The sequence below is a fragment of the Leptonotus elevatus genome, chromosome 18 (assembly GCF_054856555.1).
Source record: "Leptonotus elevatus isolate MCC_2025b chromosome 18, RoL_Lele_1.0, whole genome shotgun sequence".
NCBI lineage: Eukaryota > Metazoa > Chordata > Actinopteri > Syngnathiformes > Syngnathidae > Leptonotus > Leptonotus elevatus.
The window spans coordinates 11,838,176-11,852,432 of record NC_141256.1 but is presented as its reverse complement, the minus strand read 5'-3'; the positions used below and the strand labels follow the sequence as shown (position 1 = coordinate 11,852,432).

Sequence of the window (14,257 nt, the reverse complement as noted above, 5' to 3'; positions counted from 1 at the left end):
CGTCTGTTGTCATAGCGACAGTACGCGAACCTGCCATTGCGAAAGTCTTTCGACCCTCCGAGCCCCCTCCTCTTCATCCGCTGGGCCTCACGTGCCGGCGAAGCTGTCGCCCTAAACGCGAAGTGATTGCAGAAGTGAGAGCGGTCGTGTACGAGAGCAGATTAAAAAGAGGGCGAAGGGGTGAGGTGGTGGCGGCGGAGTTAGACGTGCCTTCCGAAAAATGATGGCGCTGCTGCGAGGCAACAGCAATAAGCTGCCTTCTTATCTCGGTAGCCGCATAGCACACACACGCTTCTTTGGCATGCGGGAGCCATGGCAACCGCTTTTTGAGTTGTCACATTTTTCCAAGATGTGCATTTTATTGGTTTACAAGGGCCTAGATTCTTATCTATTCAATTTCAATATTCTGTACGGAACCTTTATTCCTTACAGGTGTGCATTTTATAGTGGTTATAAATTCCAACTGGACATTGTGCATTGGGGCCATAAATCACTCTTCCCTTGATCTTTTAGTATCAAGCGGACAAAATCTAGATTTTTTACAGGTGTACATTTGTGAAGTTTTACAGACTCAACATTCAATTGTCTTCCATCGCAACATTCTTTATGACTTTTAGTACATTCCTTTATTGTTTACAAGTGTACATTTTATGGTGGTCATACATTTCAACTGGACATTGTTTTACCGTTTTATATAGGAATTCTACTCTTTAATCTTTTGGTATTAGGAGGAAAACAAAATACTTATTACAGTGGATATAAAAAGACTGCACACCCTTGTTCAAATGTGAGGTATTTGTAAAAAAAAAAAGAAAGAAAAAAAGAGACCAAAATAAAGGGAAAAAAATGAACAATTAAAAGTAAACTCGAATGAAAAATGGGGAAAAACAAATAAATGTGCGTAGTTACTTGTTGGTTGTGGGTGTGTATTAGCCAGAATTAGCTAGTCACATTCAAAGTTATTTTAAATGGGATTCAGCACATATTTGCCATTATTTCAAAATTTTCATGTTAGCTTTTCTTGACTATATCTTTGACTTTCTAACAGGGGGGATTCAAATTCCTCCCAGCTTGTCTAAGGCCCTAGTTCCAGCTGAAGACAAACAGCCCCAGAGCATGATGCTTTCACCACCATGCTGTATTCTAGGTATCAATCACATTGTTTTAGTGATGAGCAGTGTTGTAGTTGCAACCAAGGAAGATGACTCGCTGGGGCTACCTGGTGTTCTCGACGGTTCTGAGAGCCCTGCTGTCAAAGCCATCGATACTTGCGGCGAGAGTGTTTGTTCAGGGGCCATGTTTCTGAGTCTTGCGTGAGATGGTCTGGTGCCACCAAAGGGGTTTCCAGAGAGACTGCAGTGCAGATGCTGCTAGGGCTCGTCTGTGAATAATCTCTGGTTTTAGGTCGCCGTTATCTGTCAGCATGGACCCCAGATACACAAAGTTCTCGACAGGCTCTACGATATTGCTACCAATGAGAATGGGAGGTGGATCTGGCCCATCGCCGACGTACATGAAGTTGGTTTTAGTCCAGTCCAGTCACTTGGAGGCCGAGCTGTGCTGCCTCCTCATTGTAAATGCCCAGCGCGTCTGTCAGCTGACTGTAGGTTGTACTGAGCAGGATGGTGTCATTGGCGTACTCCAAGTCAGTCAGATGGTGGTTGCCAAGGGAGACTCCGGGGGCGCGCTCGCAGACCCTGGACATCAGATGGTCGATGATGCAGTTAAAAAGATCAGGAGCAGCCACGCAGCCCTGGCGAACGCCATGAGAGATGGTAAACCAGTCGGAGTCAATGCCGTTGATACGGACACTGTTCTCTGCGTTGCTGTGGAGCAGCTTGAACAGGGCGATGATCTTGGGTGGCGCTCCGAGGGCTTGGAGGATGTTCCACAGTGAGGAGTGGCATATGTTGTCAAAGGCGGCCTTTAGATCAATGAATCCGATATACAGATGACGATCTTAATGGAATTCACGGGTCTTCTTTTATCAGCAGACGAATGGCAGAGATGTGGTCGATTGCGGAGCGATTGGGCATAGAGCCAGCCAGCTGAGGACGACGGCGGATTCTGATCGCTGGAAGGGCACGGCTGAGCAAGATCCTGGTGAAGGACTTGCCAGGGACAGAGAGCAAGGTTATGCCTCTGTAGTTTCTGCAGACAAGACTGTCAACCTTGCGTTTCCAGAAGGTCAAGATTGACCCCTCTGGTCCAGTCAGAGGGCAGCTGCTCGGTCTCCCACGCCTGATTTAATGGACGGGTTCGCCATTCCACCATGCCATCACCGCCGGCTTTAAGCATCTCCCCGGTGATGGCACAGATACCGCGGGCTTTTCTGGTGTTCAGCTTCTTTAGAGCAGCTCTCACTTCCTCAGGTGTTACAGGGTCTGTGCAGCAGACGTCGCTAGGGGGTTCAGCGTTTGCAGCCTCTAGGAGGAATTTCAGCAACATGACATTTTCATGCCATTTTAGTACAGCGATGCCAATGTGACGCAAGCTCTTAACGCTTGCCCACTGAGCCCTTTTTGTATCACTGTATTTCTTTGTTGCTCATCAATACTTTGTGAAACCCTATTCTGATCCCCACTGTAAAAGTTAATCTCTTAAGCAACGTTGCAATCCACTTCCTCCTCCTCCTCCTTCCCCTCCTTCTTCTTCATCACACTGCCAGGCTGTGTAAGTCCCACAGGCCAGTACTCCCATGGGGATCGCCTGGAGCTAATAGCTTCCTGTGGCCAGACTAGCGTAGTTAACTAGAGAAGGCAGAGAAGGCACTTCTTCACGGTGTAGAAATCTCAGCAGGGATTTGCTCTCGTGCACATGCTAGTCAACTTCTCCACCAGTTGGTTTTGGTTACGTCTCACTATGCACACCTGCTTTACAGAGTTTTGACTTAATACCTGTATCCGATCTACCCTTGACTGAATACGTTTCTAAAATCGCAATGAGTATACTAAAGGATACTAATAATGTGCATTTATTGGTGTCATAAACCATTCTACTATTTAATCTTTTATCTGTATCCCAAAATTCATCGTTTTTTTAATTTTTTTTAATTTTTTTACGTATTGCAAGTGTTAAGTTACTGTCAGATACTTTGACTGAACTCTCTGGCATTTGGTCTCCAGGTCAGACTTGAGGATCTGTGACTCACTATTGGTCTCATCTAGAGGTGGCAAATCCAAGTCCAGAAAGTAAAAACCCTGCCACAGTTTGGCTTCAGCCTCAGGTGGTAGTTAGCTAGCTCCCATGGTGCTCGTTTATCTGCTAGCTCCCTAGCAGGTAAACTTTCTAGCTAGCTCCCATGGTGCTCGTTTGTCTGCTGGCTAGCTCCCTAGCAGGTAAACGAGTGCCATGGGAGCTAGCTAGCAGACAAACGAACACCATGGGAGCAAGATAAGGAGCTAGCTAACTACCACCTGAGGCTAAAGCCAAACTGTGACCGAGTTTTTACTTTCTGCTTTTTCTGCTTTTTTAGCTAGCTCTAGCAGGTAAACAAGCACCATGGGTGGTAGCTAGGGAGCTAGCTAACTCACACCTGAGGCTAAAGCTCTCACTATCACTCACTCTGCTCATTGCCTGATGGCCATTCCTGTATCTTTTCAAGGTCCTTACTTGGAGATGTAGTTTTTTGTTTTGTTTTTTTGTTTTATTCTTTGGTCGTTGTTGTGTTGTCATGTCTTGTGTTCTACCTGTCTTGAGGGGTTAGAGTTTGGCTTTATCCTAGGGTAGGAGGTTTGTGTATATGGTAGGTCTTGGACTGGTCTAGTGTATATTTTGAGGTTTTAGACACACATAGCTTGTATATACTCTCTAGTGTTAAGGGATTTGTAGATTCAATCCTAGTTTTGGTTAGTAGACTAGGTATCTCCTTGGTATGTTGCGTGTTCAGCGTACACAGGTGAAGTGAAGGTATTGGTCAAGTGACTCCCTCAAGTGTTTGGTTTTTGGTATCAGACCGATCAGATTGGCTTGGATAAGTCACTTGCTTCTACCGTCTTATAGTTTGGCACTCTATATTGAACACCCGCCGACTGTGATCCCGAGCCTGATGAAGAGCTCCTTTTAGGGAAAAAAATCCAGTGATAAATGGCTCACAATTTTCTTCCTGCAAGGTCTTTTAAACACCCACAAATAAGAGGTAACATTCTGCAATATTTTCAACAGAATGGACCAAAACAAGACAAAGCCCGTAGAGATTTTTTATTCCTCTTTTGTGCTGCTCTGAAGTGCAAACTGAAAATGATGGAGGTCTTCATAAATGCCTCTCATGCACATTGCGAATAGACTTCTTGGCCGTGTCCTTATAATGTATAGGTTCTCTATGGCGAGGTTGCCATTAAACACACAATCGGGCTACAATCGACGAATCGATGAATTATCGGACTCCGAGGTAAGTTATAATTTATGTGAGCAAGGAGTTTAGATGTCTTATGTTCTCAGTCCGTAATCAAAGGTGATCGGCGGCGAGCAGCGAGGCTTTGCGCCACTTTCTCCATTTAACCTAAATGGTGGCTTGATTGGTGTGAAATTGCAGGTCAATAGTCAATCCGTCGCAGATTGTGTGGTTACTGCTTAACAAGGGTTTATTGGAAGAACACACACTTTTGCACTCTGAGCGCCGCCATTTCTGTCGTTTAGAGGTCAACAAAGTAAAAATGTGCTCGATGGCTTGAATTAAGTTCTTGTTATTTACTTTGTATGTGGCCATTATATGATGATTAGATTTTTTTGAGTAACTAATTACCGGCATCACTGACTGAAATAAACAGAGATACATCAGTGGTGGTATACCAGATTTTCTAGCGCTAGCACGCAGCCGTCGCTGTCGTACTGTCACTAAACACGAGTGGCTTCGTGATCATTCGCTCCGCAGCGTTATTAAAGTTTCACGACGTGGGTATTAAACACCTAAATCCACACTTTGCCGACAGAACCGACGCGTTTCAAACACCGCGTCACAGCAGCATCTTCGGATGCATTAATGATGCCCTCCAAAGAGGTGCAACATGGGGGATGTTTCCATATTTATATCCTAAGCCACATTCCGACACACACTAGCTGAAAATATTCATGAATTCTGCCTGCGTCGATCCAGCAGTTGTGAAATTTTGGCAGTGGCCCTTCAGCGGTGAGAGGCCTCCGACAGTGGGCGCCGCTGTATGTATGTTTGTGCGTGTGTGTGCGTTTCCCCCCTGTGGCTTTCTGGGATGCTACCGAGGTAATTGGATGTGTGACGCCCACGAAAAATCCCCCTTTAGCCCCTGGGCAAGCGTTCTTTCAATCCTAGCATGCCTCTGTGCAAAAGCGCAACCCAGAAGGAAGGCTTATTCTTTCAACTGGCAAACATCAAACGCTCCCCGGTGGCGGGAAAGCCCGTTAGCACGTTGTGACACTGGGACGTGCTTTGGCCATCACCGTAGGGATGCAAGCCTGATCGATGCGTTAATGCCAGGGGTGCGAGTAAGTCACATTTTGTGCAAGTCATAAGTAAGCCTCAAGTCTTAATGGTTAAGTTTCAAGAAAGTCCAAAGTTATCGGTGGCAAAAAAGCAAGTCAAGCAATTTCAGCCAAGTCCTTACTTGGGTTAAGCAGGTCAGAAGTCAAATCAAGGGTAACGTCAGATGCGTTTTGAATGAAATTCAACTTTTTGGGATTGTTGTTTTCTGGTTTAAACTATTAATACAGTCACCCTTGCTATATCATGCTTGACTTGTTGTGGGCTCAGTGTATTGAAGAGTTACTCAACTGCATGTCTCCAGCAAAGTAAACATTTAGTAAACTAGTTAGAATGAATTGTAATCCATAACGGGCAGTTTAGATGCAAAAAGGATGCTCGTTCAATCGCTTTATTAAACAAACTGTACATTCTTAGCATATGTCGCTCGCCGCAACTGACACCGTCACGAAACACCAGAGTGGCTAAAGCTAAAAGCTAGCCTTTAAAAAGCTCACTCACGATAATGTAGAATATGTGGATGGCCACCCCAAGTGGGCAAAAATAATACCGGCACTTCATGTGCTTAATGTTTGATTAGCTATTGGTGAGCTTAATCTTTTAAGCTAGCATACCTGTCTTTGCCAAGTCTCATTAATTTACCAAGTCAGTCAAGTTGAGTCTATCACAAGTTTTAGCCAACGAATCCCAAATTGTCAACTTAAGTGCGACTCCAGTCCAGTCATGTGATTCAAGTCCCCCGCCGCTGATAAATGTAACAACTATGTTAGCGATTTTCTTTTCTCGTTTGTACTTTAAGCATGCCTAAACAAGAAAATGAGCAAACTTTCTTACTGTCGGCGAAAAAAAATGGCTACCAGCAGACACGAGTTGAAAAAGCAATTCACTTATTGGTTGACTAATGAGAAATCACAGATGGATTCTTTGCAGCCTCGGCGTAGCAACATTTTCTTTTAATTGATTAGGCTGTCGGACCGTTTTGTAATCAATTCGACGGCTCTATTCTAGCAACAGTTTAAAAAAAAAAGACCAAAAATACTCACTTAAAAGTGGATTTCCAAGTCTGTCTAACCTTTTTGAAACTTAGAGCTACTGCTTGGTGCTTAATGTGAAGAAATTAAATCAGGTTGAGGATTTTTCACAAACAGAGTCTTAGGTTGTCTAGTACACTGTTTCTCAGCCCCGGTCCTCGACCTATCCAACCTGTTTTCCATGTCTCTCTCAGCCAACACACCTGAGGATCAGGCTTCATGCAAGCTTGCTAATGAGCTAATCGTTTGAAAACACCCGTGTTGGCTGTGGGAGACATGGAGAACCACTGGTCTAGTACATACCCAAAGGCTCTGGTTTTGGTATTGTCTATGCTAGTTGCGTTAATAGATTGAGTTTAGAGCTAAAGCTAGTAGTACGGTGTAAGTTTGGTTATATTTTTGGCGTTACGTCAGCAGAGGTAGGTACAGAGCATGCACATTATGTCCCTTCTCTCCTCTCCAGCAGAATTTTTTTTTAGCCTGTCTGCTCACTTACTGAGAACGACACACTCTCACCCACTTTTTAAGCTTTAATTTCCTTTTAACCTCTTGCTATTCGTTTTCTGAAAGCTAATTAAACGGCGTCATGATAAAATCGCGGAATAGCCTATTTAAAAAAAATGCTTTTTTTGGTGCGTGCACGACCGTACAGTATCATATTCTCCTATTATCAGAGCCAGCAACAATGTGAATTTGTGTCTTTTTGATAAGCGACTCAAATGAGTTGATTATTCAAATTGTTTGCTGCTAATTGGTAAGTTGATCCAATAATAGAGCAATCAACTTAATTGCGTTAGGACTAATCAGTCGGTGGTGATGTCAAACGGGGGAAAATCAACACATTTGACTCGAGTGATGTGGCGAATGAACAAGTGTTTATAATTGCCATTAATTGGCCGAGCCGCCACTCCACTATTGTCATTTATTGACTGACACCACAGAAGTAATTGTCTTCTGTTTACTAGTGTAAGTGACCTTCTTTTGCGAAACTCGGTCGAGTTTTTTATTTTTTATTTTTATTTTTTTGATGATTGATCGACTTGTTAAAGTGATGGCGCCACAGGCGATAGAGCACGTTGCAGGTTGCAGCGCTAAATTAGCCTTATGGAATACAATTGTAAAATTGACTTGCATACAACATGTCCAGTATACAATAACCTGAAGCATAACGCAATGGAGGCGGGCGAGCCTTTTAACCTCAGTCCTCTGGGAGTCAGCTTGCAACCAACACATCCGCCATTATAGGTCTTCCATTATGGAAATGGGTTCCAAACGTACTCCCGGCATGGCAAGGAAACACATACCGCCATATTGCTGCTGACAATACGATAACGACGGCTGACGATGCAAACTGCTAATAAAGCTACGAAGAAAATCATTAGCGGGGGCATTCGTCAAAAGGAGGGGAAACAAACTAGCATAGGAATGCTAATAAATGCAAATCAGGTTGGAGATGGTTCCAATGATGCCTGGTTGTTATTTGTTTCCTTGTTTTCGTCTTGCTTGGTTCCAGATATTTCCTCTTTTTGCATTTTTCCTTCTATTTATTACCAGGGATGTTTAACTCATTCACTCCGAGTCATTTTCACTGAAGCAACCCCCTTCGCTCCCGGCTGTTTTACTGGATTGTGACTGATTTTGCAACGCTCACAGAATATTGTGTTCTATTACTATAAAAACATGGAATCTACCAAAATAAAGATTAGAATAGAAAAAAATATATTTCTATCTGATTCCGTTTTGCGGCAATTAGCATTAGAATATAGCTAAGTTTCGTCATTATTCACAAATCTGTTTAAAACACTGGCAAAAAGAACGTTTTGCAACATGGCCCTGGTTGATCTCTTATACTCCGCTGCCACCTGCTGGCCGTTTTTTTTGTGATAACTACCATTGCTTCAAGCATTCTCTTCAGTTCAGAGGCAACATCAAAGCCTTCTGTATTCTATAGCATAAAAACATAAAACGTATCAATACGTCATTGGGACACTTAAAACATTTCAAATAGAACATATTTATGAATTTTTGGGTGCAAATGAGTTAATACCATGAGTACGTTTGATAATTTTAAGACCTATATATCCCAATATAGCATTTTTCCTTAAAATTGCATGAAATGAATGGCAATTTTCTTTCCTTCTAATTTGTAGTTCCTGATCATAAATACGATACGATACTTGTTATCGGTACTTGCCCATCCCTAATTATTAATATTTTTTAAATATTTTTTCAAACATTATTTTTAATTGGTTTGAGATTTATTAATTGTGTTTTTGTAGAGATTTTCTCATCCTGTTTCATTCTTTAAATTTGATTGTATTATTCTTAAGTTAATTTTTAAACACATTTTTCCTGGTACTTGAGTCTTGCATTTCCCCCATCTTGTTTATTGTTATCAAACTTTTTCCTGCTACTTAATTTTTTAATTTTTCTCTGCCAATTGATTTTTTTACACTTATTTTTAAAAAAAATTTTTTTAAATTGTGTTTTATTTGTACTGTATTCCTGTCACTTGATTTTTTTCTACTGTATTTCCTTACACTTAATCAGATTTCTTTCCTTACACTATGCCCTTCTTTTTTTAAAAAGTGGCTCATAAATATACTATTTTAACCATACTGCTCATCTTATTGTTGCATCACCACCGTGTGACGGTGCTCTTTTCACAGCATCAGGCTAATGGGTTTATTTATTATGGCGTGATTTAATGAGTTTTAGCAAGCATATTATGTCATCACCCCCCCCCCCCACCCCCACCACCCCCAGCAACAACACAACTTCTCCCACTTATGCTTGTAAACAACCTTGTACTGTTTACGAGGAGCCGGGTTGTCAATGTGTCAGAGGCTTTTTCCCACTCGGTTGTGTGTGTGCGTGTGTGTGTGTTGATGGGGTCGTTGAGTGAGCAAACGTACACACGGCAAGCGAAGGCATAGCCATGCAAGTGTGATTGCTTCCATTCACGTGTGAGTGTACCGCACGGTTCGGGGAGCGCTTTTTTTTTTTACTCACTGGCCCCCTCACAATCTCACACGGTGTGTATTTGCGTGTGTGTATGTGCGAGACAGAGATAGAGAGAGACAATAAGCAAAATCCATGGCTGACTTTAAGATTCGCCTGTGTCGCCGCGCTCTCACTTCCCTTTGAGTGCACGCGGGAGGTGAGAGTGAGAAAGCCTCAGCTGTCATCGCAGTTTAGATCAGTCGTGTCCATGCTCACCCACACACGTGCACGCGCACACGCACACACACAAGCATACACTCACACACACCCTTTGCCTCCATCCCAACCTCCAGTGGCGAATTATGCAAGCTCGAAAAAAAAAAAAAACAAGGTCAGGAAAGGAAGGGAAGGATCATCCAAGATAAACAGGAGGTGAAAAGAGACAGCAAGACCATCGTCTTCCTCCTCTTCCTCCTGTCACAATGGCAGTGTGTGATTCGGAGGAAGGTCACGACCCCTCGCGGCCCAGTGATTTGCTGTATGCTCATCGCATGACGATTTAGAAAGAAATTGTACGATCAAACTGTCAAGATTAGATTTTTGGTGGGGTGTAAAGTTAAGTTTCTTGTATATAGGGAAGAAAATGTTTTATTATTATTTAATTATTTATTATTATTATTTAAGGTTTTACAGTACACTTATCTTTTGCGATGCCCTTCCATGTGGGAAAGGAGAGCCACAGTCACGCTGCACTTTTTTGTTGATTGAATATTGGAAAAACTTGTAAAACACAAACACGCTTACACACTTGTCTTTAAAAGTAATTATTGATTTAAAAAAAACAACTAAATAAATTATTTATAAATATGTTTTAATAATATATTTACACATGGTCATAATAATCCGGAAAAAAAAAACGTTTGTGGATTGCGTCAAGAACGTCCTCCTCAGTCAGAAGTCACATTTTGGCCCAATTCCACGTCTCACACTTTGATGATCTCCTATCCGAGAATTGGCCCCTAACGAGCCGCAATCGAAGAGACAGATGGACGATGCTAAATTGTGACGCTTTTTTTAATAACAAGGTCACATCTTGATCAAAGTCCGTATGAGGAAGTCGAGGCCCTGTAGACATCCATATGTCGTCTTTCTTAATTAGTGACTATCCCACCTTGTAGCGACAGGTGCCATTAAAACGGCTGACTTCCTACTTGGGAATTAACCCAAATGAGCCCCAATCAGAAGCAGGTACACCAGACAGATGGTCCGCACTAAATTGGGAATGTTTTTGGCTACGCGATCAAATGTCAACGGAGCATGCCGTCAGCGTTTGATGATCGTTTGGAGGATTCGCAGGCTCGACCTATGGCGGCAGCCAACTTCACAACTACGGAAAGTCTGCAAAAAAAGAAGCCAGTTAGTTTATTGCCACACTCCATTGAAGTTTACCAAACATAACGTAAAAGACAATCACAAATTGTGTATTTAAAAAAAAAAATCCACGTTAACTTTTGCCTTCAGAAAGTCCGTTATGGTTTCGTGTTAAGCAAAATGAAAAACGCCATAGACGGGCTAATGAAACAGAAATGGATGATTTGTTCTGTATTTATACAACTTTAAACACAAGTGATAACTCTAGAACTCTAGAAAACTCTAGAAAAAAAAAACCTGTCTTTAGATAAGATTGTTAGATCAATGGTTAATGTCAATCAATACCAATACATTCAGCTGAGAAGTCATTAATTAGCATTTCATCCACTGTCATGTTTTCACGAAATAATTTGCGCACATATCCAGAAACTTGCTCAACACATTCATAATACAGTTAATTTTAAGCAGTAACAAACCAAATTTAAAAAAAGCCACATCAAGAATTGTGAAGAGATTTTTGTGTCCTTGTGCTTTTTAGCGTTAGCCGTCAGTGGCAATTGATCACTCTGATTGGCTTTTAGCTAGCAAATGCTATCTGAGCATGTGATAGAAAGAGAGACTGTGATACAGTAGTGAGATATAAATGGCATTATCTCGTAAATTAAGGTTGGCAAAACATTTCTCGTTGTTTGCTTGTATTATAAACGTGTCTGGATATGTGTGCATTTTATTTCATGAAACTCTGACTGTGGGTAAATAAAGTCTCATTTCTCACAATAAAAAGTACGATTTTTAATAAGAAGAACTGTTTTATGACAATGATCGGACTGTCATCATAGATTGCGCCAAAGCCCATCAACATTTTTTTTATATTTTTTTTACCACGCTCCGCAAAACAGGCAATCTATTCGCCGTCACCTGCGGACAGGAAGGCCGCCCCGCCGTCGTCTGAGAGCTCCAAACTAATATAATTTTGTCTGTGCAATCTGATAAAACACAAGACATTCCCCCTCTTTGCACTCTCTGCATCCTGACGGAAGCGCCGTGATTGATGGCAGATGTGGCGTCGCTCAGTACGTGATGAGCAAAAGGCACCTTGGGGACTTTTATGAGGCGTGACGCAGCGTCCGGGGATCATTGCGGAGGCGCGTATGTCACCGTGTCTTAATAACGGCCTCCGTCTCACCAAAATACGCCGCCAAACGATAATTTCATCTCGCCTATTTCCCCCCGCTAAGACTTTGCATCCGAATGGAGAGGAGGCGTGGCTTAGTGATGCTGGGAAGAAGAGAACAGGATGTGAATGATTTCCATTTCCTGTGGGTGGAATGGTGTCCCAATACTTTTGTCTATGGCAGTAACCAAAGTATAGACTTTGCAGCGGCGGTGCATTCATTGGCCCATACCCCGAAGGCGATGTCGAGCATCCGTGCAGCTGGTTGCCGGCGGCGACGGCCTGCCTCTCTCTGGGCGCTCGGCCCGTGGCCTCGGGGAGGAAAGGTTCGGCCGCACTGTGTACGCCGCAGTGGGGGTCACGGGCGACGGATAAGGCCTGGGGGCGCCCTGAGGGGCCGGCTTTAATGATGACAAGATGCAGGCTGGAATTTGACTGTTGTGATTAGGATTTCAGTGTATCTTCACTACTAACAAGGTCATCTGTGATGTTAAGTGACCACATGTATTGCTGTGCTGCCTTGCAGCTATGAATGAAAATATGCAAAACATTATTTTTTTTTTTAAATGACTATTCATCTTGAAAAAATGTGATGTCAAAAAAAAAAAAAAGTACTTCGTTCTAAATAGACTTTTTCTCATTACAATATATTATTTTGGTAAGATTCCATTTTTTTCTCTCTCAGATATATGACATCCAGAAAAAAAAACTAAAATTAGTGGAATTTCAACGTATTTTTCTCATAATCTTACAATGTTTGATCTTGGAATTTTTATGCCTTTACCAATAAATGTTTTTGATTTTATACTTTCTCCGTCAAAAAAACAAAGATTCAGTTTTTTCTTGGAATGCAGACTTTTTTTCTCCATAAAATATGTTTAATTTAATTTTAAAAAATCACTCATAATTTGCAATTAATATTCTAAAAATAATTGTTTTTTTGTTTTTTTAAAATCTAAAGCCTTTTTATATTGTGGAAAAAATTGGCTTTGACTAGTCAGAAAAAACTTTTATTACAATTACAATTATTTGATTTGAAGTATTATTAGTAGTGATCAATACTTGATAAATAAAGTAAAATTAATGCATTTTCATTTCAACATAATACTTCTACTCTTGAACAAATTGAATAAGGACTTCATATATATATATATATATATATATATATATTAACCCAAAAATCTGAGTTTTTTCCCCTTCCGTTCTGCCATGGTCTGTTCAGTGAGACCACCTGTCATAAAAACGAGAAGACACCATCCAGTGTCCCACAGAACTTTAATGTGGACATTTTCAATTCCAGCACGCTCTTGACCCCCCCCCCCCCCCCCCACTCCCCCAAAATAAATGTTTACTTTCATTCCCAACTGCTCCACTTCTTTCGTGGACTCTGGGGCCGTGCAAGTATCAGCGCGTGTGGCTTGTAGTGACAGGTATCTATAGACGCCATCGACTTTGAATTAAGGCCCGGACACGTGGCCATCCATCATGGGGAGTGCGCTCGGGACAGAGGCTGGCGGCGTGATGCATGGACTTCCTTCACTTTCACTCTCCTGACTCAATTGCCCCTTTCCTCTTCTTCTTTTGCCATCCTAACACCCCCCCCCCCCCGACCAATTTCATACTCGTGCAGTGATAAGTCTTGCAGTCCTTCCTCTTCTCCACATTGTTCAAATCTCTTTTGAGCATGAGAAATAGCCACTACACCAAAACCCAGTGACGTGTAAAGAGGGGTGCAAAGGGGGTGGGGCATGCACTTGAAAATATGTTCAGCTAAGTAGGCGGGGTACACCCTGAACTGGTTGCCAGCCAATCGCAGGGCTATAAATATATATATATATATATATATATATATATATATAAAACATTTCACAAGTTACTTCATGTTAAAGATTAGATAGCTCTATGAAAAGAAAAATGCACTGAGCTGTCACAAATGCACTAATGCCATCTAGTGGCAGAAAATGACCTCAACACAAATCAATATCACACTCGTTTTTTGACAGTACAGTGCATCTTTTTAACTCAATTTTATGAACTATTGTGACGTTAATGACTAAAAGATCTAGCCATATCTATTAGTTCAACGTTTTTTTCCACTTTTATGTTAAGAAGAGTTGGAAAACTTCGGAAAAAATATTTTATTGTACATTCTATTGCACATTTAGAACAGATATAAAATTTGCGATTTAATCGTGAGTTAACTATTAAATTCATGTGAAAAATCATGATTTAAAAAAAATGCAATCGTCTGATTTTTGCAACAAAACTTATTTTTTGTTGCTT

General features: G+C 41.6%; 1 protein-coding gene across 3 annotated transcripts in view; it reads left to right on the top strand.

The window, feature by feature from the left end:
- The window catches only part of LOC147158617 (MAM domain-containing glycosylphosphatidylinositol anchor protein 2), a 223,234-nt gene that overhangs the window by 75,364 nt on the left and 133,613 nt on the right, over window positions 1–14,257 (top strand). The window lies entirely within an intron of this gene.